The 25,672-nt window shown below is 42.8% G+C and overlaps 1 pseudogene; it reads right to left on the bottom strand.

Annotated features, from left to right (window-relative positions):
* Nucleotides 1-8,401: 8,401 nt before the first annotated feature.
* The window catches only part of LOC122895895, a 33,383-nt pseudogene continuing 16,112 nt past the window's right edge, over nt 8,402-25,672 (bottom strand).

The following is a 25,672-nucleotide window of genomic DNA, read 5'->3' as shown; positions in this document are numbered from 1 at the left end:
CAGCGGGGAATCTGCTTCTCCCTCTGCCTCTCACACCACCCTCACACTCTCTCTCAAACAAATAAATAAAATCTTTAAAAAAATTTTAAGGGATATATTTATCGGACTCAAAGAAGAATGTGAAAAACAGATCTATCTGAAACGTTCAAAATACTGAAATGAATCTCTGATAGATGCAGAATGAGGCACAAAACGTAATCTTTGTAATGATGTTTGGATCATTTCTTTTCTCAGGATAGAAATCAATTGTCTCACCAGCAGACAAAATTAATTTGCATTTCTAGTAGTTTGGTGCAAGTGACAGAGCTGCGGTATAAGCTAGTCAGAGACAATAAAGGGACAGCCCCCTTTAGAATGACATAACCCTGGAGGATCTGCCAGACAATTTCCAGAATTCTGTTAAAATGACAATCTGTAATCTGCTGCCCATTTCAAAGGCCTTCAAAAATTTTCCCAATCAGCTTGCCCTGGAGATCATAAACACCGTCTCCTAGAATCACGCTCCATCACAAAAATGCTGGTCTCATTAGGTTTGGCCTGGTTATTTCCATGGCTGTTGCGGGAATGCTAATTAACCATATATTTGCTTTGTAAATTGAGAACCATGCCATTCTGAGTTATTACCAAGGCCACAGAATTAAATCCGGTGTGGACATTTTCATAAAGAGATGGAATTTTATCTTTTAAAGCCAGTGCCATTCGCTATCCTGAAGCCAGGAAACCAGGTCCAAGAAACTGTCTACTGGATATCACTTATGGCACCTGCAAACTTGGGTGACTTCTGCCCTTCAAGGTCCCTCAGACTTGCCGGGGTTCTTGGCCTGACAGGACCTGACATTCCTCACCATCTGTGAGGCCTGGACCTTAAGTTACATTAACCCTGAAAAATGTACTTTTTTCTTGAGAGTTAGTTGTTATTCCCAATTAAATCAGAATTCTTTTCAAACATGACACTCCTTCAGTGGCCTTTCTTGCCTGTTCAATTATTCCAGTCAGATGGTAGATAGCTTTATATTAAATCTAGCTAAATAACTATTTTTCCATGAGAAGTAAAGGGAGCTGATTAGAGATGGCAAATTTGGAGGGAGCAGTGGGAATCGGATGGCAAATTTGGAGGGAGCAGTGGGAATCGGAATCGGAATGTTTCCCTTCCCTTTCCAAAAGAAGAGAGTTCTTAACTAAACGTCCTTAGGAATGATTCAGAAAGAAAGAGAAAGTGCTTCCTAATATACATACATAAAAAGACAGAGCATTGAACAAAACATCAACAAAATTCTGAGCAACTCATCACAACAAAATTTTTGTCATTGGTTCCTTCATCTTCTGGTTCTGTTGAATCAAGGGTGGCCAGCCAGTTTTCAGGAAGCCATCTGCTTCTCGACCAGGAAGAAACCAGGAGACCCTGCCTCCATCTGGTGGTACAGTTCGATGGTATCTAAACAATATCGGTTCAGAATCCTCCTCCCAGGCGTCTCTCCTTAGAAGCATCCATAGTTCAAAGTACCTGCTATCGTCCTTTCCTCCAAAGATCTAAAACTAAGGACAAAACTGCTGGCCTGTACCTTAGGAGAAGGCCTTCAAGCAGGCAAGCGCTGGAATAAAGCAAAAATTATCTACAGATGACAAATACTTAATGATTGTGGTTAATTTATTATTGTCATCAATAATACCAGAATATGGCAGGATAAACTCCCTATCGGAGTACAATGCATAATTAGTTCAGAAGGGTTTGATCAATGTGTCCCCTGAGAGTAAAACCAGCCCCGAGAGTTTTCTCATAAGGCACAGACTTTCTGAAATATTTATATTAATAACATCGCACATCAACAAACGCAAGCAAAGGCTACACATCTCTCCTAATTTGATGAGTTTTTCCCTTTAGCTCTTGTAATAGCGTTGAACTAATTTAAGAGAGACCTAACACATTAAACAAACTTAATTATTTCTAGTATTTCTCTTTTTATATGGTAAAAACTAAATCTTCATGATTGCTCTGAGCTTTTGGGAAATCTCAAAGATAGTTTTAGGTGTAAAAGATATCCTGAAATTTTCTTTTATTTTTTTTTTCTAAATATAGGATCCAGGCTTGGTGAAGGAAAGTCGAAAGAGTTGTCAGAGGAGAGCTGGGGCACTTGATTTTGGTTGAATCATTGGTGTCTGAGAACCAACTGGATGGTGACCTATTTAATCAAAGTGACAACAAAATATTTTGAAATACACATAAAAGGTAATACACTCATAAAAAACCTTAGCTCTTTCACAAGTGGGAGAACTTTGTTCTTTGGATATTTTCTTTTTAAACAATCAAGGACATAATAAAGTCAACGTAAAGCACAGAAAATTGTTCTAGTAGGCACAGGTTCTCTGCTACGTAGACAGATTTTACAGAAAGTAAAGAAGACTCTTTCATCTTGTAAATAACAGTATTAATCAGCAAACCGTGAAACAAACCCATCAAAAATGAGCCAACTTAGCTAAAATTTTAACTTATTTTAAGCCTTCTTTTCAGATTCAGCTGTTATAAATCAAGGGGAATAAAATTTATTTTCCAGGCCTTGTCTTTCTCAAAGCATTTCTGTATTCTAGAACAAACAGACTCTATAGTAGAACAAAATTATTTTTTTCCTGATAAAACAAAGCCACATATCCACTTGCATTTTTCTATCTTTATTGCTTATAGTGTAGTCTCAACCATGTGTATTAATTATAACTTGGACCAATGTGAAAATTTCCTTCTTTCACAGAGAAAATTAGGGGGTATATGATTGAGAGCCGTCTGTCATTTTGCAGTGTTTAAGCAGAATAACATAGCTTGTGAATATGTTTAAAACACTTTCTACACCCACACCCAACCCTTTTATACCCTCTTAAAGTGGTAAAAGTGAACCTGTTTAGTAACGCGACCCAAAGATTGTATAGAGAAATGTGAAGCTTGAAGTTATGCTTAAACATTAATATTTCAGAATTCCATATTACATAGAAAATATCAAGGTATCCAAGAATTATCCATTAATTAGCTCAATTTAATATTAGTTTAAGACTTTCAATTACCTGAAGACCTTGAAAATTATGTTTAAGCTGACACACTACAAAACATAATTACTATTGATATAAAAAGTTTGTTAGAATAATGACTCAATTTAGTTGAGCACAAATTACTTTTTGTAATCTTTAACAATGTGTAGGAGTATTTTTAGCTTATTTGATCATGAAACCTTCAGAATTTAAGGAAGTTCAGACTGACTGTTCTCCTCAAGAATGAGAATATCAACCAAGTAAAGCAACACATGTGCTTACATACCCTTAATTCCACCGAATCAGATAAAACATAGATTTATTTTTGAAAACCATAACGAGTAAACCAGTCCAGATCACTAAAGCTTTATCTTACTTACGTAAACATGGGTTCTTAAAATATTTCTGATGCAGAAAAATAATCATTTTAGCTGTAACTCTTTTAAATTATTAGAAATTCAATTTCATTACTTTGGGGGAAGATTCAGGAATATTTTATCTATATAAGTGTATACTTATTTCAATAAATGATCAGAAGAGAGCTCTTTTAAGACATGTAAACAATCTAATTTGTTAATATACTCTGGAGACAGGTGGTGGGGGGTGGGGAATCCTACTAACACAAGAGGTAGAAGCCTTTCTCAATTACATACTTGGGCATATAGACATACAAGAAACATCAAGAAGATGTAACTTCAGTTCTACAATATCAGCCTCAGGTTTAAAATAAACACAGCCACACAAAAACTCTGTGGCCTCAATCTCAAAGAGTTGTTCTCCCTCCCAGAAAGTCTTAACTGATTAGAGTTCAGAATAGACAAACACGAAGGGTGAAAAAACAAAATATCTGATTATCTGTCACCCAGCAGAGAAGAGATCCCTACCCTCCACCTGTAGAAATCAACAAACTGTAGATGGTAGAACCAAATTTCCAGTCACTGCTGTTTCTCCAGTGGGGAGTAACTTAGCACCCACCTGGCCATCTGTGTGCCAGAAACGAAAATGAAACACTGCATCAGGGAAAAGGAATAAAATAAAACAGAACATCCGCAATGGTAAAGTTTAAGTCACTTTGAACTCAGACAAGAAACGAAGAACAAATCCACACAGGTTTGAACGGGCCATGACGTTTACCACTCCAGCAACACAGTTTGTCAGGTAATCCTCATATCTAAATGGCACCTCCAGGAGCACCTGGGTGGCTTAGTCGTTAAGCGTCTGTCTTCAGCTCAGGTCATGATCCCGGGTCCTGGGATCAAGACCCACATTGGGCTCCCTGCTGAGCGGGAAACCTGCTTCTCCCTCTCCTACACCCCCTGCTTATGTTCCCTTTCTGGCTGTCTCTCTCTCTCTCTAATAAATAAATAAGATACTTTTAAAAATAAAAATAAAAAAATAAATGGCACCTCCAAACTAGTAAAGAATAATCCAAATGGTAAAATCATGACTCTCGTACAAACATAAACAGGAGTGAAAGAGTTGGTTTTTCTCATCAATTAACAAGGGAACTCTGAGAGTTAAGTACCTATTCCTAGAATGTTCAGCCAGACTGGTGAGCCACAAAATTTTGCACAGTTTATCTAGTTGTAGCTACTGGGAATGAAGATGTCAAAGCAGGCAGGGATGACCACATTCCCTTACCCTACCGATGAAACATCATATCTATTACACGCTCTTTGCAATTTCAACAGTCATTGAAAACATTCATTATATAAAATTTGACTTGTACAATTGTCAAAATATATTCAAAATTTGACTAATAAATTGGATGATCCAGCTGAACTGTCATCACCAGTGATCTGCAGTAATGTGTCACTGTACTGGGGGGCTGAAATCCCGGGCTCGGTTTCCAGCACTGACATGGACCAACTCTGATAGCCAACTCTAGACGTCCAGTATCTCATTCATAAAATGAAGGGTCAGGATGAATGGCCTCTGAGGGTCTTTCTGGCTCCAAGGTCAATGGCAATGTTGTCAGCGAAAGATCATTAGGCAACTGCATTGTATTCGTCTGGGCGCCTCTACAATTAATAAATTTCTGGCCTCCTCCACAGACACAAACAGAATTTGGGTGGGAACCAGGGATCTGTGTTTTAAATAATCTCCACATTATTTTTATACAAATGAAGTTTGAAAATCTCTCGTGTATAGGGTTTTTCCTGGGAAGAAAACAGTTATGACTGAAAAATAGTTATCGAATTGTTCTGGTGAATAGTACGCTACCCACTGCCTTTAGAACAAAGGTCATCCTCACTGAAATTTGTCTGAAATAATGTTGAGAAGAAACTAGGTTGTCACTATTTTAAAAGTGGTAGTTTTGGGGGGCACCTGGATGGCTCAGTTGTCTAAGTGTCCAACTCTTGATTTCAACTCAGGTCATGGTCTCAGGGTGATGAGACCGAGTCTGTGTCAAGCTCCGTGCTGAGCATGGAGCCTGCTTAAGATTCTCTCCCTCCCTCTGCCCTTCCCCTCCAACTCATGCTCACTCACTCTCATAAAAAAATTAATAAAAATGGTAGTTTTCTATGATACATGGCTCACTCTACCTGTCATAAGATTTGTACTGTATGCTCAGCACCACTAAAGAACAGTTGTGAATAAATGTGCAGTTCCCTCTGCTCAGCCACAGTGCCTTTTACGTCTTTCTTTCTTAGAAATGGTTTTAAGACAATCAATAAAAACAAGTGCTGTTTTTTTGAAAAGACCAATAAATTGGATAAGCCCCTCACTACACTAACCAACTCAAGAGAAGACAGAAATTGTCTATACAGAAATGAAAGAGGGGCCATCACTACTGATCCCGTGGACGTTAAAAAGCTAATAAAATCAGGGGCGCCTGGGTGGCTCAGTGGGTTAAGCCTCTGCCTTCAGCTCAGGTCATGGTCTCAGGGTCCTGGGATCGGGCCCCACATTGGGCTCTCTGTTCGGCAGGGAGCCTGCTTCCCCCTCTCTCTCTGCCTGCCTCTCTGCCTACTTGTGATCTCTCTCTCTGTGTCAAATAAATAAACAAAATATTTTTTTAAAAAAGCTGATCACATTATGAATAATTGTATGCCCACATATTTTATGACTTAGATGAAATGGAGCAATTCCTTAAAAAACACAAACTACTAATACATATATGAGAATTAGTTTGGGTAAGCCTTTATTTGTTCTTAAAAGTTAGATTAATAAATAATAACCTTCCAAAACAGAAAGCACCAGACCTAGATTGGTTCACTGGTGAATTACACCAAGCATTTAAGGAAGAAATAATGCTAATTCTATGAAAACACCTCCAGAAGATAAAAGTCAAGGGAATACTTATTAATGCATGCTATGAGGCCAGCATTATCATGATAACAAAACTAGACAAAGACACTACAAGAAAAGAATACCACAGACCAATATCTCTCATGAACACAGGCTGAAAAATCCTCAACAAAATATTACCAAATAAAATCCAAAATTGTGTAAAAAGAATTATACTCTACAACCAAGTGGGAATATTTCCATTATGCAATGCTGCTTTAACATTAAAAAAGCAATCACTGGAGAACTGGGTGTGATGCATAAACAATGAATCTTGGAAAACTGAAAAAATAAAGTTTAAAAGAAAGGAATCATTGTAATCCACCACATCAACAGGTGAAAGAAGAAAAATCATGTCAGTTGATACAAAAAAGCATGTGACAAAATTCAGCATCCAATCATAATAAAAACTCTCATCACACTGAAAAGAAAGAGGAACTTCCTCAACTTTATTTTAGAACATTTCTAAGTCAGCAATAACAACAAACCAGTAGCTAACATCATACTTAATGGTGAAAGACAGGATGCTTTTCCCTTGAGATCAGGGAAAAGGCAAGATGTTCTTTTGCACCATTCTTATTCAACACTATACTAGAAATCCTAATAGTGCAATAAGACAAGAAAGAGAAATTATATATATATATATATATATATATGTATATATGTGTGTATGTATATATGTATCTATCTATCTATATATGAAAGGAAGAAAGAAAACTGTCTTTATTCATGATATGATCATCTATGCAGAAAATTCTAAAGAATGTACAAAATAATTCCTGGAGCTAATAAGAGAAGATAACAACATCATAGGATAGAAGGTTAATACAAAAAAAGGCAATTGCTTTATTTTAACTAATTTCTCTTTCACTGGGGAAAAATGTTAACCCCAAAAAATGGGCACTACTCCTCTGAGAAGGCTATGGCCAAACTGAGGAGAAAATACACCGAAAAAATCAACAAGACGGTAAACAACGTGTGTTGGAGAGGATGTGGAGAAAGGGGAACCCTCTTCCACTGCGGGTGGGAATGCAAGTTGGTGCAGCCACTTTGGAGAACAGTGTGGAGATTCCTTAAGAAATTAAAAATAGAGCTTCCCTAGGACCCTACAATTGCACTATTGGGTATTTACCCCAAAGATACAGATGTAATGAAAAGAAGGGCCATCTGTACCCCAATGTTCATAGCAGGAATGGCCACAGTCACCAAATTGTGGAAAGAATCAAGATGCCCTTCAACAGACAAATGGATAAGGAAGATGTGGTCCATCTATACAATGGAGTATGATGCTTCCATCAGAAAGGACGAATACCCAACTTTCGTATCAACATGGATGGGACTGGAAGAGATTATGGTGAGTGAAATAAGTCAAGCAGAGAGAGTCAGTTATCATATGGTTTACACTTATTTGTGGAGCATAACAAATAGCATGGAGGACATGGGGAGGTGGAGAGGAGAAGGGCGTTGGGGGAAATCAGAGAGGGAGATGAACCATGAGAGACTGTGGACTCTGAGAAACAATCTGAGGGTTTTGGAGGGGCGGGGGGGTGGGAAGTTGGGTGAGTCTGGTGGTGAATATTAAGGAGGGCACGTATTGCATGGAGCACTGGGTGTGGTGCATAAACAATGAATTCTGAAACACTGAAAAGAAATTTTAAAAATAAATTATAAAAAAATACTGACAAATTAATAATCCTCTGAAAGAAGTGGCACAACATATGCCTTTTCTTTTTATATTCCTTATTTTAGAATTTTTATTTAATTGGATGAGAGGAAGGATGCTGTCTACGAGTCTGATTCAAAGGGAAAATGGCCTAACTAAAAGTGACAGTCTTAATGGTTTTACTTTAGTATCAGGAAAAAAAAAACCCACTTTGATACAGGAAAATAGGAACTTACCGTCCTTTATACAAATGGTGGACTCTCTCTGCCACTTGAAAATTTCAGGGCAGAAGAAATTGTGTTAATACCTTTGCAAAATAATTCTGATAATTTTCTTCGTTCTTACGTATTCACTTTATTTTTTTTTTCAATTTGAAAGTGGTCTTTTATTAACTGACCGGATTACAGAAATAATCCTAGTAGACACCTTAGTTCATCCTAATAACCTATTGATCCGGTCTTCCCCATTGCCAGCATCTCCACCTTCTGCAAAGCGGGTGGTCTTCTACTTCATTCCCCCACTGTGGAGAAGATAATTGAAGGTCTGTCAAAAGTTGCTTCTTTTGAAATGTCTTCCAATGGTATAGATTTCGGGAATCAGATCCTCTATGCAGATGATGCCCCAGTTACTAAGAGATGGAATGATCAATGTGTTATCTGTCAGGGCAATCTGCTTCTTGTTGATTTTGCCATAATCACGTTTGTAGATCAATTCATTCATCAACTGCAGGGTTGGGTCCCCCATGCTCTATATGGTTCCACAGTCCTTAGCCTGTTAACTGTAGCCTTGCTGAGCTTAACAAAGTTGCCAGGGAAGATCTAGCGAAGGCGTAGAACTCCGGCACCTGTTGAACCCTGGGGCTCACAGCACTGATACCTCTGATCCTGATGATACATGCTGATTTGGGCTCCGCTGCTACCAAGAAGCTGCCAGCTCCTCTGCTAGCCATTCGAATCCCAGTTCCACCCACCTGCCTATACTCCTTACGGCAATGCTTAGCTTTTTCATAGATAGGCTTCTTATGGACTCACTTTACAGGAGAACCATTTGTCATTTTCCCTAAACTCCTTTTGCCCTTTGAAATATTTTTATGTAGCCTTTTAGGGCCTTTCGTCTGTTATCCAGCAGGCTGTGATTCTCTGTGCCCACTCTCTGACTATGCATGTGTGTCCTCAAACACAGGGTTGCGAGGGTCGCAGTAGTAATTACTACCCTGTTACTAGACAGCCAGGAATTGCTGCAATAAAATGAGGCATAAACGTTCAGACGGCACCTTGTTCTGGTTCCGCAGTTTCTGTTCCTGAAGGACGCTTCACCCAGCTTTCCGTGGAGCTCCACTGAACCGTCTTCCAGAACCCTGAACTCGGACATTTCTAAATCCTGGGGCTAGTCCCTTGGGCTCCACTGGAGGGACAGAGCTTTGCGAACCGGGAAGACTTTAAATAGCACCGTCTTTGAGCTGGGTCATGTGGGTCCCCTTGAGTCCTGCACCACTCCCCATGGTTCTCCTGGACGCTCAGAGCCCTGGACAAAGGAAAAGTGTGCCGCAGATCACTGCCTGCCCCTGCATCATGGGAATGCGGGAGCCTTTCCCCAGCCCCACCTTGACAACAGAACATGTTTTCTGAACTCCTTCCGCCTCCACCCAGCATGTGGAGCCTTCCAGGGGTGCGTCTTCAGCCTGCCCAACGCCCGGCTCTCGGATCCTGTGCCCGCCGACACAGCCTCCCAGATAAAAGATCCCTAAGAAACAAAACACCTATCCAAAGGAATTTCTGCCTATAAAGGCACAAAACAGGATCTTGTACCTTTTATATCTTTCAGGAGAGTCAAAGGACCCTGATTTTAGTTATCAATATTACTAAAACCTGGTTCGTATCACCAGCTTCCCAGGGGAAAAAAAATATTAGATTTTACAGCATTTCAAATTTAACTATCTTGCTAGTGATGCATCTTTTCCCAACCAGAACTAAGACCCCATTTTTGGGAGTACGTGCTTGAGGTCTGAGTACAGCGCAACCCAGAACCAGTAAGTTGTCCTGAGAAGCTTCATTTTTCCAAAATCAGTTTCTATGTGAAAGTTTGCAATGATCTGAATTTTTTCTTTCATCCCTCCTTTTTTAAGAGCTCGCACCAGAGCCGCTGACAGACCTAGGCCTGACAGCTACTTGTTGGAATCTGGGAAAGAGTGACAAACTTCACACCACTCCGGGAGAGGATCTCTTTCCAAAAAAACGTTCTCCTTCTGGGAATGGAGAATAATTTGCATTTTGTGAGAGTTTCTTGTGTCTAACCTTACACAGGAACTATCTCCTCGGGGATGAGAAGGTGAGTCTGAATTGGAAACAAAGAATTCTCTTCGGGGAATTCCTATCAAAAAGAAAGAAAAAAAGAAAAAACATGTCCTATTGCCTTTTCTCACTGGAATCCTCTAATAGAAATTTACACCATGATCACAAAAGAGAATATTCCAGAAAACTTCTTTATACATAACCATATCATAGAAAAAAAGTAGATGAACTTGTAAAAATAGAAGGTAGCTCTTGGGGCCAAGTATGCATTCCCTGGGTTCATATCAAAACCTCGCTTAAGCTTACCCTTTGGAGGATTCGTTTTGTGGGATTTAAAATGAAACCGAAGAAGTAGACTCGGGCAAATCACTGAAGAAGTGGTGTGAGAGATATTACGGATGAGGGAAAACAGCAAGGCCAGCATTCACCCTAGGACTCCACGAATGCCAACAAAAACCGAGAGAAGGAAGCAAACAGTCAGAAGTTATTGTCTGTAAATGGACCAGATGTGCAAGAACATCTGAGCGCCGACTCCGCCAAGGGGCCGAGCGGAAAGAGAAGCAGAGGCAAGAAGCAGAACAAAGGGAAGCATGGGGAAGAGCAAAGCCCTGAGAACCCCAGCGTACGACAAGGAATGAAAGTCATGAACACCAGGATGACGGGGCATTAGACTCTGCAAGGAAGAAAGGAGGAGGAAATAAACATAAAACAGACCATTTTCACACAAATTGCTGCGTGCTCCTAACCCATCGAGAGGAGCATTGTGTAGCTACTAAAACAATATGGAAAATAAAAGCGAATGTTTGTAGAAGTTCAAAAAGTAAAATAATGCAAGAATCTAATTACTCTACAGTTTAGGGAGGATAAAAGGGAAGGCACAAAAGATTAAAGAGAAAATTGAAATGACCTCCTAGCCTTTTTCCTCCCTCGATTTCCGTAGGGATGCTAGTCAAAATAAATTAAATGGTTATGTGTTTAACCAGTCAGACAGGAAGGGTGACAAGGGACCTTGGGAACAGAGGGAGTGGAGAAAATGAATGGGAGACAAAGTTGGATTTTGGAAAATTCATCATGTTTCCCCCTAATTCCAGAAGGATTATAAATCACTTACGTATTTGAAGTCCTACAAAAGTATGTCAATGTGACAGTCACTCTTCTGTCCCCCTATAGGACTGCCTTCTCGTATTTGCCACAGGCTTTCTTTGCTTTTTAGGAGACTACTCCGGTCTATAGAAGCTTCAAAGATCACCTTCAAAAGTATCTTTCAGATTGCAATGTCCTGGTTAGATTGGGGTTTTCAAGATTAAAATAATTTCTGGCTAGCATTTTTGAACTGCTCCCAACAATCTTTCGAAAATACCTGTGAAGGCCACCTAAAGAGACTAACCTTGCATTTCCAACAAAAGTAAGGCTCAGTCAGCTTATGACTTGAATCTAGAAAGAATTTCTGCTAAGAAAAAGGCAAATCTGAGAATTATCATTGTTCACTAATATGTATGTCCCCTATGCCTATATACAAATACGCAAACATTGTCAACCCCCAAGAAGACAGGAAAGCATCAGATCATTCACACCTATTCTGTCCTAACTCAGAGAAGTATCTTGCATGATAAAAAAATTTTCGAGTTGTCTCAAAGAAGAGCACGTGGCACAGGATCCAGTAATCCCAGTTTTAGAAACCACGCCTAGAGAAGGAATCAGAAATTTCAACCGAGATGTATGGGTAGATGTGCTTATGGAACCTTTTCAAAATCAAAAGAGAAACTGACAGCCACCAGCAAGGGAAAATGTTAAATAAGTCATGATGCAGCCATGAAGTTCCTTAAAATAGCCATGCTTTGGAAAAATTTAACAACAGGAAAATATGCTCACAATACAGTATCAAGTGATTAAAGAGTAGAATATAAAATTTATTTGTGGTTTGAATCTGAATACATTAAAATCACAAACACACACACACACACACACACACACACACACACACACCCTAGAAAAAGCAATGAGTTAGCAGTGCTTGTCTCTGGGTGGCAGAAATACAACTTTAATTTTACTTTTTATACCATTAAAATTTCTCTACAAGGAGTCTATGTAGCTTTTATAATAATAAAAATGGTATTCAGTTATTTAAATAAAACATAATTGAAGTGCCCATCACGAGGCTTGGACCAACACTGAACTTGGACTGAGACCATCACGTACTCCTGCCTCGACAGAGACAAGTTCATCGCTCTTCTCGGCATCCCAAACAAGAACACATGTCGTCTGAGTTGGGATGAGATTGCATGGAATAATTCAACTAAAATGACATATTTTAAGGGCCAAATACAACGCCAACACAAAGTAGGTGTGAATACATGCTAGCCAAAGCCAGACGCTTACAACGGAAGTAGCCAGTGATCTGTCAAAAAGAAAGAAAAGAAAGGAAGAAAGAAAGGAGGGAGGGAGGGAGGAAAGAAGGAAAGGAAGGAATGAAGGAAGGAAGGAAAGAAACAGTGGCTTCTTCTCCACGAGTGTGGGACTATCACACCCATGCGGGTGATCTCTAGTTTCCCTCCAACCGGAAGGTGCTTCCAAATGCGGGAAACCACCCTCCTTTCTGACGGATGTCAGGGCACACAGCACTGAAGAGATCGTTCATGGCAGGGGCAGAAACATGACAGCAAGACAAACAGACAGGAACATAATGGAAGACCCAGTGCAAGAAGAAATGATCCAGCACCTCATTCAATAGCAAATTATCCCACCAGTATAATAAATAAATTAAAAGTTTATCGTTACACCCACAGTTTCACGTCCCACAAGGACACAGACTAGGTTACCCTAAGACAGAAGCATCCACGTGTCAAATGCACACGGAGGTGGCCTAAGGGAAAGAGAAATATGTTTTCATTCCATTCTATTAATATTTTATCTGAATGCGTTCCTTGTTGTCTGGGGTTCTGCGATCACCCAGGGCTGAGCTGCTCACAGCCAGAACACGACTTGGCCTTTCAGATTTATTCTCCGGCGTTTCCAAATAACATAGTTAAGTGCTATGCAGGAATGCTGCACAGAAGCCAAAGATCTTGTTTTTTCGAGTCAGTCATTATCATCCATCCAGAAAAGCAGCATAATGGAATACTTCGATTTTGTCAGTGAAAACCTTCAACAAGCCTAGATAATCTTGACTATGTAGGTGTTTAATATTTTTAATGCCAAAGGATGTTAAATAAATGTTCACAAATGCTTCCTCTAAATTCAAAATCAGCTTCAATGCGAAGCCAAAACATGCAGGGAAGAGTGGTCTAGAATATTGTGGAACATCTGGAGCAGGCTGGGGACCAAGATGGGAGAGGTCTTGAGGCCTCCTCGCTGGGGATCTGCTCATGGGAAACACAACAGAGAGGTCGAAACAAGGTAGAAGGCAGAACAATAAACACGAGGCAGCCCACAATGTAGGATTCTATTTCCAGACAGATCTGCTTAGGGCAGCTCTGAATCCCCCAAAGGACACGAGGGTCCACCTTGGTGGGATGAGTCTCATGACCCCTGATAAGACTCTGATCAAGGATCAGAATCCATCCTGCAGCCTGTGGGGTCCCTGTAACACAGCCAGCAGCTAAATACACAATCAGAGGGGCCTCCCCAACGTGGGCTAGACCCGGCTTGCTGTGGCTGCTGTCTTCATCCGGGCTTCGTTGCCCTTCTGACCTGGCAGACCCTGACCCTGGAGGACAGACTCGGATCCATGGTCCTTGCTGTCTGTTCCCAGAAGGTAGTGGGGCAGCTGGGCGGCTCAGGGACCCGCTCTGGGCAGAGGTGAGAGCACAGTGACACGGGGAGTTAGCAAGTCCCCAGGGCTGGGGTGGACTGATCAGAGCCAAGAGTTCACATAGTCCACTCTTGGTTTCTTCCCACTGCCTGGCCAGCCCTCCTTACTGTCTTTGACTGAAATCCCCTCTTGTTGAGGGCCCAGGTTGGTGCCGCTCAGGCTCAGTCCCCACCTCCCCTCTCCTGCACCGCCAGCCTCTCCTTTCTCTCCCCTCCTTACTCAGCTCCCGTTCCTTAGACTCTTGCCCTCCTGCTTTGTCATACATGCTCACACTCACTCAGCAAAATGACTACTCTGAAATCCAGCCCTCTGCCCACTGGATAGAGCTGGGACAAAACACAGCATGCTGCCTGAGCTCCCTTGAAATTCGTGATGGAGAAGCTCCAGCGGACCGCAGTGATTGATGTCATGCCCGTGATCTCTCGCTCAAGTTTACTCTCTTTCCCGTCTCCTCTCAATGACTATTTCCCCAGCCTTTCCTCTCTCCTCAAATGCCCACAGCCTTCTCTTCTCTCCCCCATTTCAGCAAGGAGCCTGACTTCCTACTTAACCTGGAAATCAGAACCACTGGAGGGCACGGTCAGCCCCCCACCACGCCTCTCTTCTGTCGAGCATCTGGGTTCACATATTCTCCCTCCCACTGGATCGCTCTAAGTCCATGGTTCTCAGAGTGTGGTCCTGGACCAGCAGCATTCCCAGGGGCTCCTGAGAACTGGGAAGAAATGCAGATTCACAGGTCAGATCTCAGGCCTGGAATCCCTGGGGTGGAGTCCAGAATTCTGAGTTTTAACAAGCCCTTGGGTCAATTCTGATGCCCTTGCAAATCTGACAACTCCTGCTGGAGGCAAATCCACATTTCCATCAAAGGCCGACCTACACCCCTCTGGAGCCCTGGTCCTGCAAAGCCTCCTTCCTCTCCTGTATCATCAACTTCACCATCTCTGGGAGCTCATTCCCAACAGCATGGAAACCTGCTGTTAGTCATCTCAACTTAACAAAAAAAAAAAAAAAAGAAAGAAAGAAGAAAAAAAATCAATTGGCCTTTAGGCAGGAGGGGATGCTGCAGTCTGGAGACAGAATTTCTCTGAAAACCCTCAGTTTTTGCTCTGAAGACCTTCAACTGATCAGACAAGGCCCACCCACCCCCCACAGTATCAAGGGTAACCTCCTTTCTTTAAGGTTAATTAATTTGGCTACATCTACATTTAACTCTATCGACAAAATACTTTTGTAGCCACAGCTGGTAAGTGTTAGATTAAATAACTGGATCCTGCAGGGCAGCCAAGGGGATGTATAAAATAACCATCACACCATCCATGTGCCAGGACCCCCACATTCTTATTTTTCATCCAGGTTACTTTTCTGAGCCCTAAACTAATGTAGGCACCTGCTTGCTTGGCATCCCCACTTGGCTACCCACAAGGATCTGTTCAAGGCTGAGTCTTCCCGGCAGATTTCTCCACCTCATTTGGCAGCAACTCCATTCTCCCAGTCCCCTATTCTTGAAGCCTCTGAGTCATATTTAAGGCTGATCTTTCGCACCCCACAATCAAGCCCCGTTGGCTCTCCCTTCCCTCTGCCTTCCTCGGCTTCCACCTCTCCCCCAGCCCCATCACCTCTTCCCTGGTTTGCTGCAACAGCTTCTGAATCGGGGCCTCCCTCTTTTGTTCCCCATCCCAACCCAGCAGCCAGTGAGCCTCTGCCTACGCAAGCCAGGCCACGCCATTCCTTTGCCGTAGGCCACACTGCATATCCATGTGGGGCCCAGCATAAGAGCTAAAGGCCTCAACGTGGTCCACTGGGGGTTTTCGGAGATGAAAGGGGGCCGGCTCCTGCACTTAGACTACCACATCACCTTCTTCCCACTCCCAACTGCAGCACAGTGGGGGCTGGGCTTGGCGGGTTTCCAGAAGAGTTTGGAAGGAGTGGTTTTTAACAACATAGTGACCACTTTACAGATATCCCCTGCCCTGTCCTTTCCCCTGCAAAACTGAATGCTAATATTAAACTAATTTCTCCCAGGCAGGCATCCTGGAGGAGGTAGGAAGAGGTCCCACCTGCATAGTAATGCCTGATCTTGCTGAGACTGACCCGAACACTCACAGCACACAACACACAACAGAGACCTCACAGCACACAACAGAGAAGCCACACTGAGCCAAGCTGTGTGTCCATCTAGAGCCGTGGATCTGGCTGCTGCTCCATCTCGAGTCCCCGGGACCTTGGCTTTCTGTCACCAACACACACATTACCTGGAGACTAATGTTACGTGGAACAGAATTCACACCCACATCTGCTGTGACTTCCAAACACGCTGAAAGTCAATCAGTTTTTTCTCTCCGTCATAATGCCAGAACTCAGTGTTGCATTGAGTTGCATTGAGGAAAAAAGACTCCTGCTTATTTAAAAAAAAAAAAAAAAATCCTTTGGGGAGAGAGGGAGGGATTTTTATCTGCAAGCCAATGGGACAAAGGGGTTAGCATTTTACAAGCTGCAGTAAAAGCTGGGACATCATCTCAGAACGAGGCCAGCTGGGAGACAGGAGCTTCTAAACAAGGAGGCCACCATCCAGACTGCCTCTCTGAGGGGTGCTGCTGGAGCTGATAGAAGTCGGGAGGGCGGTAGTACGGTTTGCAGACTGCTCTACCTCCCCTGCTGGCTGCACGGGGTTGGGTGGGGGCGCGCTGTCTCACCCCCGTCAAATCCCTTCCCTACAGCCCTGCTGCCTCCTCCTCTCCACACTATTGGCTTCTGAGCACTTTATTAAGCCGATTAAATGCTCCCATTAGCCTAGCTCCCCTTTACCTAGAGAAACCACTAGGACATTGTGTCACTCCTCATTCGCTTAAATCATCTCACGCAGGCGTCTGGAGAGGCCATCTCCGTGATGCTGCTTGAACTCCTTAGCTAGTAAGAAAGGCAATAACGTAACTGGCCAAAATGGCTCTTGAAACAGTAGCTGCTCCCAAGAGCATCTGGTCTTGGGAGCAAGACCAAGAGTTTCACGGAGGCTGGAGGACGCCCCAGCCCGCCTCGTCCTTCCAGAACCAGATGGCCTCGAGCGTGTCCATCTGAGCTCAGTCGGGGGCGGGGGGATGAGGTTTACTTAATCACCTTTGGCCCCGGCCCACTGGGAAGTCCTTCCTCGCCTCTAACCTGAACTCCTCAAGCCCATACCCTCCCCTCTGCACGAAGGCACTTCAAATTACCAAACAAGATTTTGGCCTGATTTCCTCTAGAGTAAAAGTATTTTGTACCTTTTTGATGAAATGAGATTGTTCCACATTTATTTTCTTTTTTATTCCCCCTCTTGGTTATTTCTACCACTTGAAAATGTGAAGACCAAAACTGTGTGTTATCGTATCAGAAAGGCCAGAATATTGTTAGAAGTATGGAGAGCCACGTGATTTCAAACCTGGTCCCTGCCGCTCGACTGCCTGCCTTCAAATTCCTGCTCTACTTATTAGCTTTGTGACCTTGGGCAAGTGGCTTAGCCTCTCTGTATTTCGGCTTCTCAGCTGTAAAATGAGGATGATAGCCATATGTAGGGCATTAGCATATCATGAGGTTAAATAAGTTCATAAATATAAGAATATAGGTGGTACTAAACATTTTGTGCCTTAGAAAAGTCTGCTATGAATATTAGTTCTCAATTTTCTTTTTTTAAAGATTTTATTTATTTATTTGAGAGAGAGGGAGAGAGAACCTGAAGCCTGACATGGGGCTCAATCCCACGACCCTGAGATCATGACCTGAGCTGAAAATCAGGAGCTGGGTGCTTAACTCACTGAGCCACCCCGGTGCCCTTAGTTCTTCATTTTCTATAAATAAATATGATTTTCATTCTGAGCATATCTCCACACAGACTAGCAGAAACGTACTTGCTCTGGTCTTCAGGGGTTCGTCGAGGGAAGGGAGAGCCCTTGACCCACCGGGCTGTCCGTGAGTCCAGCTCTGTCCAGCCAGTCCCCTGCTGGGCCCCGAGAGCTGCAGGTCCAGGGCTCCTGTGACGGCTTGGGCCTGGGGCTCTGGCTGAGTTTCCCAAGAAGCCACCTGCCAGGACCCACGTCTGACACTGTGGCAAGTGTGATAGCCCCAGGATCGCACACGAGGCCTGGAGAGTGACCAGCACTCAACACAGGCAAAGCAGAGACAAGAACTCAGGCACGGGTTTGCGCATCTGAGAAAAGGCCCCAACCCCAAATCTCCGGGTGGCAAGGTCATGTTTCCTTTATCAGGTCAGTTTACAGGATTCAAAATGCACTCATCCTTTCAGAGGTGAAAGGAAATTGAATCCTGACTATCGTGGCTGTAGCTTTAATGACACAGAAAGATGTTCACAATATTTTGTTAAATGAAAACAAAGCCAGGTTATAAAACAGAATCAAGAATGATGGCTCGGTGGGTCTCTCTGGGCTGCTGTAGGAAAATGCCACAAACTCTGTAGTTTAGGACAATGGAAATGTATTTACTAAGAGTTCTGGAGGCTGGAAGTCCAAAATCAAGGTGTCCGCAGGGCCATGTTTCCTCTGAAGGCACTGGGGGTGGGTCCTTCTTGCTCCTTTCAGCTCTGGGGGCATCAGTGCCTGGTACCCCCTCACTGGCCAGCATCACTGTAATCCTTGCCTTCATGTGGTGTCTCTCTGTGAACATCTGTCTTCACGGGGCCACCATCATTCTCCACACGACATCAGTCACATTACCTTGTTACATCTGCGATGACCCTATTTCCAAATAAGGTCGCAATCGGGGGGGGGGCTACTGGTGGCTAGGACTTCAGTGTGTCTTTTTTGAGATGTAACTGTCTCTTGACTTAAAGAGTCTACAACTTTTTCAACAATAACAAAGACTGCATCTCTTTCTTTTTTTCTAATTTATTTTTCTGAATGATGTTCAGTTAGCCAGCATTTAGTATATCATTCATTTGACTGTATCTCTTTCTGAAACCACATGCACACACACACACAAACACTCACACAACACAACCCTTGACTCGAATGAGATCTTATTCTCCACACCTGTGTCACCTGCGCTAACACCTGTTGTCACATTGTCCCCATCCCTGCCCCACTGGGTGAGCTGTGCTGACACCTGGATGTGGGTTTCCTTCAGTCCGCCTCTATTTACTCACAGGCTCCCACACACGTCTTTGTAGGCGTACACTCATTATGTGAAGGTACATCTCTGGGAGAGGGTTTTGTCACTGTTTGTTTTTTTTTTTTAAAAAACAGTATTTTATGTGCCTCTTCAAAATCCTGCTTTTCTCATGCAATAATATCTGGCAGAAGTTATCCCAGTAACTAATAAGCCTCTAAATCACTATTTTCAATGATTATATAGTATATTCTGCAAGTGGGCATCAGCTGGAAATGAACAGTGATTACCTCAAGAGACTTGGAAACAGGGGCTCTCGTCCACCACCTTCGTGTGTGTGAGGCGAGCACCAAACCTGAGATAGGACAGCTCTTCAATTAGCATATGTATCTCTTCTCATAGTTGACACATTCTCCAGAAACTCTATCACTAGCAGAACTGGTACCACCTGCATCACCTTATTCCTGCTTAAGCTAATGTTCAGTGTTCTACATGAGCCTCACATCGTGTCGTCCTAGTAGCCCAATGGCGTTAAAATGCTCCCGCAGGTAAGGACAGCGCTCTGCGGAGTAAGCACGGCTCGCTGGTCAGACTTAGGATTCAAACCCAGATCCATTTATCCCCCAGGATCCTCTCTCTTCTCCACATCTGCTTTCATAAAAGAAACGACATCTCCTTCACCAGAACTGTCTCGGAAAGTCTAGACGCGCTTGTACCTGAATCCACACTGTCATTGAAAATAGACAAAGAAATGAAGCAGACCAAAAAATCAAATAATTTTAGCAACCCACAACACCAGCCATCCTGTGAAGAACTGTCATAACTTCCCTCTGCTTATTTACAATCGGTGACTTACCTTTCAAGTCCGATGTGTCACACATAAATGCCTAATTTCTAAGGACGGAAGAGAAAACGTCAGCTCACACAGGACCAGACAGGGAGTCGTCAGGAAGTGGTAACAGAGGTGGAAGCCTGGGGTGGCAGGCCCTGAACTGGGGGAGGACAGCGGTGACCTCTGAAATTACACCAGGACCTCCCTCTGCGGGCCCACCCTTTCTGGGAGTGTGATTCCTAGAAAGATCATTGAGAGCCTTTGATAAAATCCCCATATGAAAGTTCCATTGCTGCCCATGTTACCTTTAATTGTCAATAAGTTCATGGGTAAGTGTGACAGGTGCTGACTGACCATGGACCACTGATCCCAGTAAGGAAGGGATGTGAATTTCAAAGGAAAGTAAGCGATGCCTGGAATTTACCTTTCTTACCTTCATTAAACAGCAGATAGTGATGTGCTTCTCAGCCCGGGCTAAGCATGGCAACCACCTGGGAAGCTGTCAGAGGACCGATGCCTGCATCTCAACTAATTGGTACTAGATGCACCTGAGCATTGAGCATCCCTGAAGCCCTCCATGTGACTCTCACGCACAGCAGAGGCTGAGACCCATGTCCCTAGAAGATTCAACAACAACAAAAAAGGGATTAAATTTGCTACAAATTAGAAGGGCTGTCTGCAAAACAAGATAAAATTGAGAATGAGAAATAACTTCCTTCTTTGTGGCAACACAGCCTTCTGTGGTCTGGTCCCAGCCTTGCTCCTCTGCCTTCCCTCCGGTGGTCTTTCCCTGTAGCTGCTTGCTGCAGGGGAAGTGAACTTGCCCCACATAAATCACCCTGCTTTTCTCCTCCATTGCTTTACTAATGCACTCTGTCTTCCAGGAAACTTCCCTTAAATGACTCCTGCTCATTCTTGGCCATTCAACCTAGGAGGTCCATCTCTGTGAAGCATCTCATGATTCCCTAAGGTATGGACCCACTGGATTGCATTTAATGATCTGTTTGGTGTGTGTTTCTCCACTTGACCTTGGAGAATATCATAAAAGCAGAGATGGCGGGGAGCCTGGGTGGCTGAGTCCATTAAACAGCTGACTCTTGGTTTCAGCTCAGGTCATGATCTCAGGGTCCTGGAATTAAGCCCTGCATCAGGCTCTGTCTTCCGTGTGCAACCCACTTGAGATTTTCTCTCCCTTTCCCACTGCCCTTCCCCATACTTGCAGGCATGCCTGTGCTCTCTTTCTCTCACTCTAATAAATCTTTAAAAAAAAAAAAAAGTCAAGAGACTGCCCATTCATTTTGGGTCCCCCTCACCTAGGCCAATAGCTGATGATCACAGACAATCAGGAAATGAGTATGAGATGAACCCAGGAAGCAGGACAAGGGTAGTAGGAAGCATGCATCAGTTACTCATTTAGTATATTAGTGAGAAATGTATAGTCTTGGCAGGCATACACATTTAAGAAAAAATTTGTTTTGCTGATGATAGCACCGGAAGATTGAAAGAGAACACTGTGGGGAAAGGGACAATGTAGAGTTAGTTGCTTCTTACATGGTATTTATAAATCTGTTTGCATTTTTCCCCTTTGTCCTTGTAGGAAGCCAAGTAACATAAAGATATCCTAGCAGCCACCTTATTTTTTTCCATCCTCATGGAAATAGAAGATACTTAGTTTCCACGGGCTGCTGCAAAAGAAACCCCTTTCCTTGGGGGGATTGCAAAGCCCTTGTAACAGGCAGCTGCAAATGTTTGCTGCCCACCCTAATCAATTTCTTGCAAATGACACTTCACAAATACCAGAACCTGGTCATTTATTCCTTAACTGTCTTCCCAGACAATTAAGGACCTAGCATCTCTTGTATGCTAAGCCACCCAGGTGCTCCTCTTTCCAGCAGCTTCACAAGAGACACTGTCAGAACTCCTTACAAACAATCAAGTGTGAAGGAGGCCCCCACAGAGTGTGTGTGCTGGTGCAAAAGGAGCTCGTGCCAAAGCATAGGGCACACCTCTCCTGCACCATGCCACATACGTTGTTCAAGATGGTGTTCTTGTCCCGGCTTTCTTGCGATTGAGCGGTTGGACTTCGGAGGATGACAGTGATTCAACCAATTGCACCTGGATGACAGATGTTATGGACACTGTCAAGTTTAATGTGGGACCATCCAGGCGATTCTGCTGTACCCAGCACGTGGCAAGCCTGCTGCAGGCTCCCAACAGCCATACCTGGTGAGGAGGGAGCAGAACTGTGGGGCGGTCAGCATTCAGAGGGAGAGGAGGGATCATCGGGGTCAGCCTCTTCGGACTGCAGGGGAACTGCAGCGAGAGAGCAGGATGGCTTCTTGCTGAGAATCACATGGATAGCCATACATATGTCCAATCCAAATGTGGGGACTTAGACTGGAGTTCTTTCCCTGCATAATCTTGTTTTGTTTTGTTTAAGCTTTTATTTGTCAGAGGCAGAGACAGCACAAGCAGAGGGAGCGGCAGACAGAGGGAGAAGCAGGCCTCCTGCTGAACAAGGAGCCTGATGCTGGGCTTGATCCAAGAACCCTGGGATCACAAGGAAGGCAGATGCTTAACTAAATGAACCAACCAGGCGTCCCTAGGTAAGCTACTTGTACTGTCCAAACACACCAGTCAATTTTCCGAACTTCATTTGACTCTTCACCTGTAGGCAACTTAAGGATGACTGATTGTTATCAGCTTGGGCAAATTGGGTCGGAGCTCTACAACTGGTCCATACCCAGTTGCTCCCGCTGACCTCCCTAATAGGGCTCAACACCACGAAGTAATCCCTGCTGGCACCCAGTCATTTTGTTGTGGCTCGTCATGTCTAGCCGGCCCTTATCTTTGACCTAAAAATTCTCCGAAGTCAGTTCTTAGAATCTGAAGAGTTTCCAACAGTATGTGAGAGAAGCACTTTTCCTGAGACCTTCATCTCTTTAAAAAAAAAAAAAAAGGAATAAAGGAGGAGCTAGAAACCAAAAGAAGGCATCATCATAGTTCTTTTGTCTTGCCTTACATCTCAAAGGGAAGCACGAGTCTTGTAGAGCAGTGGCTTAATTTCAGCTGAACATCATTCAAAGTTTTCAAAGCTACTAGCATATTTTAGAGAAGAGTACAGTGGGAATTTTAAGTAAAAAACAAAAATATTCTGGGTTCTAAAACTAGAATAAACTTTTGTTGTAAGTTTTTTTCATCAAATAGAGACAAAATAAAGAGGAAAAGAAAAACAGAAGTATAGTTCCATTAATGATCGCCTCCCCCACCCATACACAAGGGCCATGTGTGGACAACACATGCATTCATACACACACCTGTGTACCCTAAATCTCGATGTCTTGTAGGTATCATGATCTCATAGTGATACTACTTGTTCTCTTCTACTCTCACGTAACTAGAGCAATAATGCGTTGGTAGACATTACCCTCCCACCTAACTTTCCCCACCCTCCATAATGCATCCACTGTCTAAAAAGAGTTGCCATCCATGAATACTGTCTTGTCATCTGCACATAGTGAGATCTTGACTTTTTCTTTACCAGTTTGGATGTCTTTTATTTCTTTTTCTTCTCTGATTATTGTGGCTAGGACTGCCACTACTATACTGAGGACAATGGTGAGAGTGGACATCCCTGACTTGTTCCTGACCTTAGGGGAAAAGCTCTCAGGAAACCATAAAGATGTCACCCAAACACTCTATAACTGTTCAATGAATTCAGTAAAGTCACAGGATATAAGATCAATGTACAGAAATCTGTTGCATTTCTATATGCCAATAATGAAGCAGCAGGAAGAGAAATTAAGAAAACAATCCCATTTACAATTGCCCCAAAGATAATAAAATCTCTAAGAATGAGTTTAACCGAAGTGGTGAAGGACCTATACTCTGAAAACTACAAAACACTGTTGAAAGAAATTGAAGATGACACAAAGAAATGGAAAGACATCCCATGCTCATGGATTGGAGTAACAAATACTATTAAAATATCTATACTAGCCACTTGTACATCTTCATTGGAGAAGTGTCTGTTCGTGTCTTCTGTCCATTCTTTGACATGACTATCTGTTTTTTGGGTGTTGAGTTTGAGAAGTTCTTAATAGATCTTGGATATCAGCCCTTTGTCTGTAGTGTCATTTGTGAATATCTTCTCCCGTCCCGTGAGTTGCCTCTTTGTTTTATTGACTGTTCCCTTTTCTGTGCAGAAGATTTTATCTTGATGAAGTCCCAAAAATAATTATCAGGGAACTTCAAATTAAAACCACATTGAGATACCACTGTATGCCACTTAGAATGACAAAAATTAACAAGGTGGGAAACAACAAATATTGGAGAGGGTGGGGAGAAAGGGGAACTCTCTTACACCATTGGTGGGAGTGCAAAGATGCAGGCACTTTGGAAACAAATTATATATAGAGAAATTATGTATAGAGCTTCCCTATGACCCAGCAATTGCCTTATTGGGTATTTACCCCAAAGATACAGATGTAGTGAAAAGAAGGGCCATCTGTACCCTGATGTTCTTAGCAGCAATGTCCACAATAGCCACAATGTGGAAAGAGCCTAGATGCCCTTCAACAGTTGAATGGATAAAGAAAATGTGGTTCATATATACTATGGAGTATTACACAGCCATCAGAAAGGATGAAGACCCAACTTTTGCATCATCTTGCATGGGCCTGGAGAAGATTATACTGAGTGAAATAAGTGAAGCAGAGAAAGTCAATTATCACATGGTTTCACTTATTTGTGGAACATAAGGAATAGCATGGAGGACATTAGGAGAAGTGAAGAATGAAGAGGAGAAATCAGAGGGGGAGACAAACCATGAGAGATTATGGACGCCTGGAAAAAACTGAGGGTTTTAGAAGGGAGTGGGGGCAGTGATGGGTTGGCACTATGATGGGTATTAATGAAGGCACGCATTGTATGGAGCACTAGGTGTTATACGCAAACCATGGATCATGGAACACGACATCAAAAAAGATAAACTCGGGGCACCTGGGGGCTCAGTGGGTTAAGGCCTCTGCTTTCGGCTCGGGTCGTGGTCCCAGGGTTCTGGGATCGAGCCCCGCATCGGGCTCTCTGCTCAGCCTGCTTCCCTTCCTCTCTCTGCCTGCCTCTCTGTCTGCTTGTGATCTATCTGTCAAATAATAATAATAATAAAAGATAAACTCAAAATGGATAAAAGACCTCAACATGAGACAGGAATCCATCAGAATCCTAGAGGAGAACATAGGCAGTAATCTCTTCCATATCAGCCACAGCAACTTCTTTCAAGATATGTCTCCAAAGGCAAAGGAAACAAAAGTGAAAATGAACTTTTGGGACTTCATCAAAATCAAAAGCTTCTGCACAGCCAAGGAAACAGTCAAAAAAACAAAGAGGCAACCCACGGAATGGGAGAAGATATTTGCAAATGACAGTACAGACAAAAGGTTGATATCCAGGATCTATAATGAACTCCTCAAACTCAACACACACAAAACAGACAATCATATCAAAAAATGGGCAGAAGATATGAACAGACACTTCTCCAATAAAGACATACAAATGGCTATCAGACACATGAAAAAATGTTCATCATCACTAGCCATCAGGGAGATTCAAATTAAAACTACATTGAGATATCACCTTACACCAGTTAGAATGGCCAAAATTAGTAAGACAGGAAA

This window comes from Neovison vison, chromosome 1 (genome assembly GCF_020171115.1).
Source record: "Neovison vison isolate M4711 chromosome 1, ASM_NN_V1, whole genome shotgun sequence".
Lineage (NCBI taxonomy): Eukaryota > Metazoa > Chordata > Mammalia > Carnivora > Mustelidae > Neogale > Neogale vison.
The sequence above is the reverse complement of the archived record's forward strand: the minus strand, read 5'-3'. Positions and strand labels throughout refer to the sequence as shown.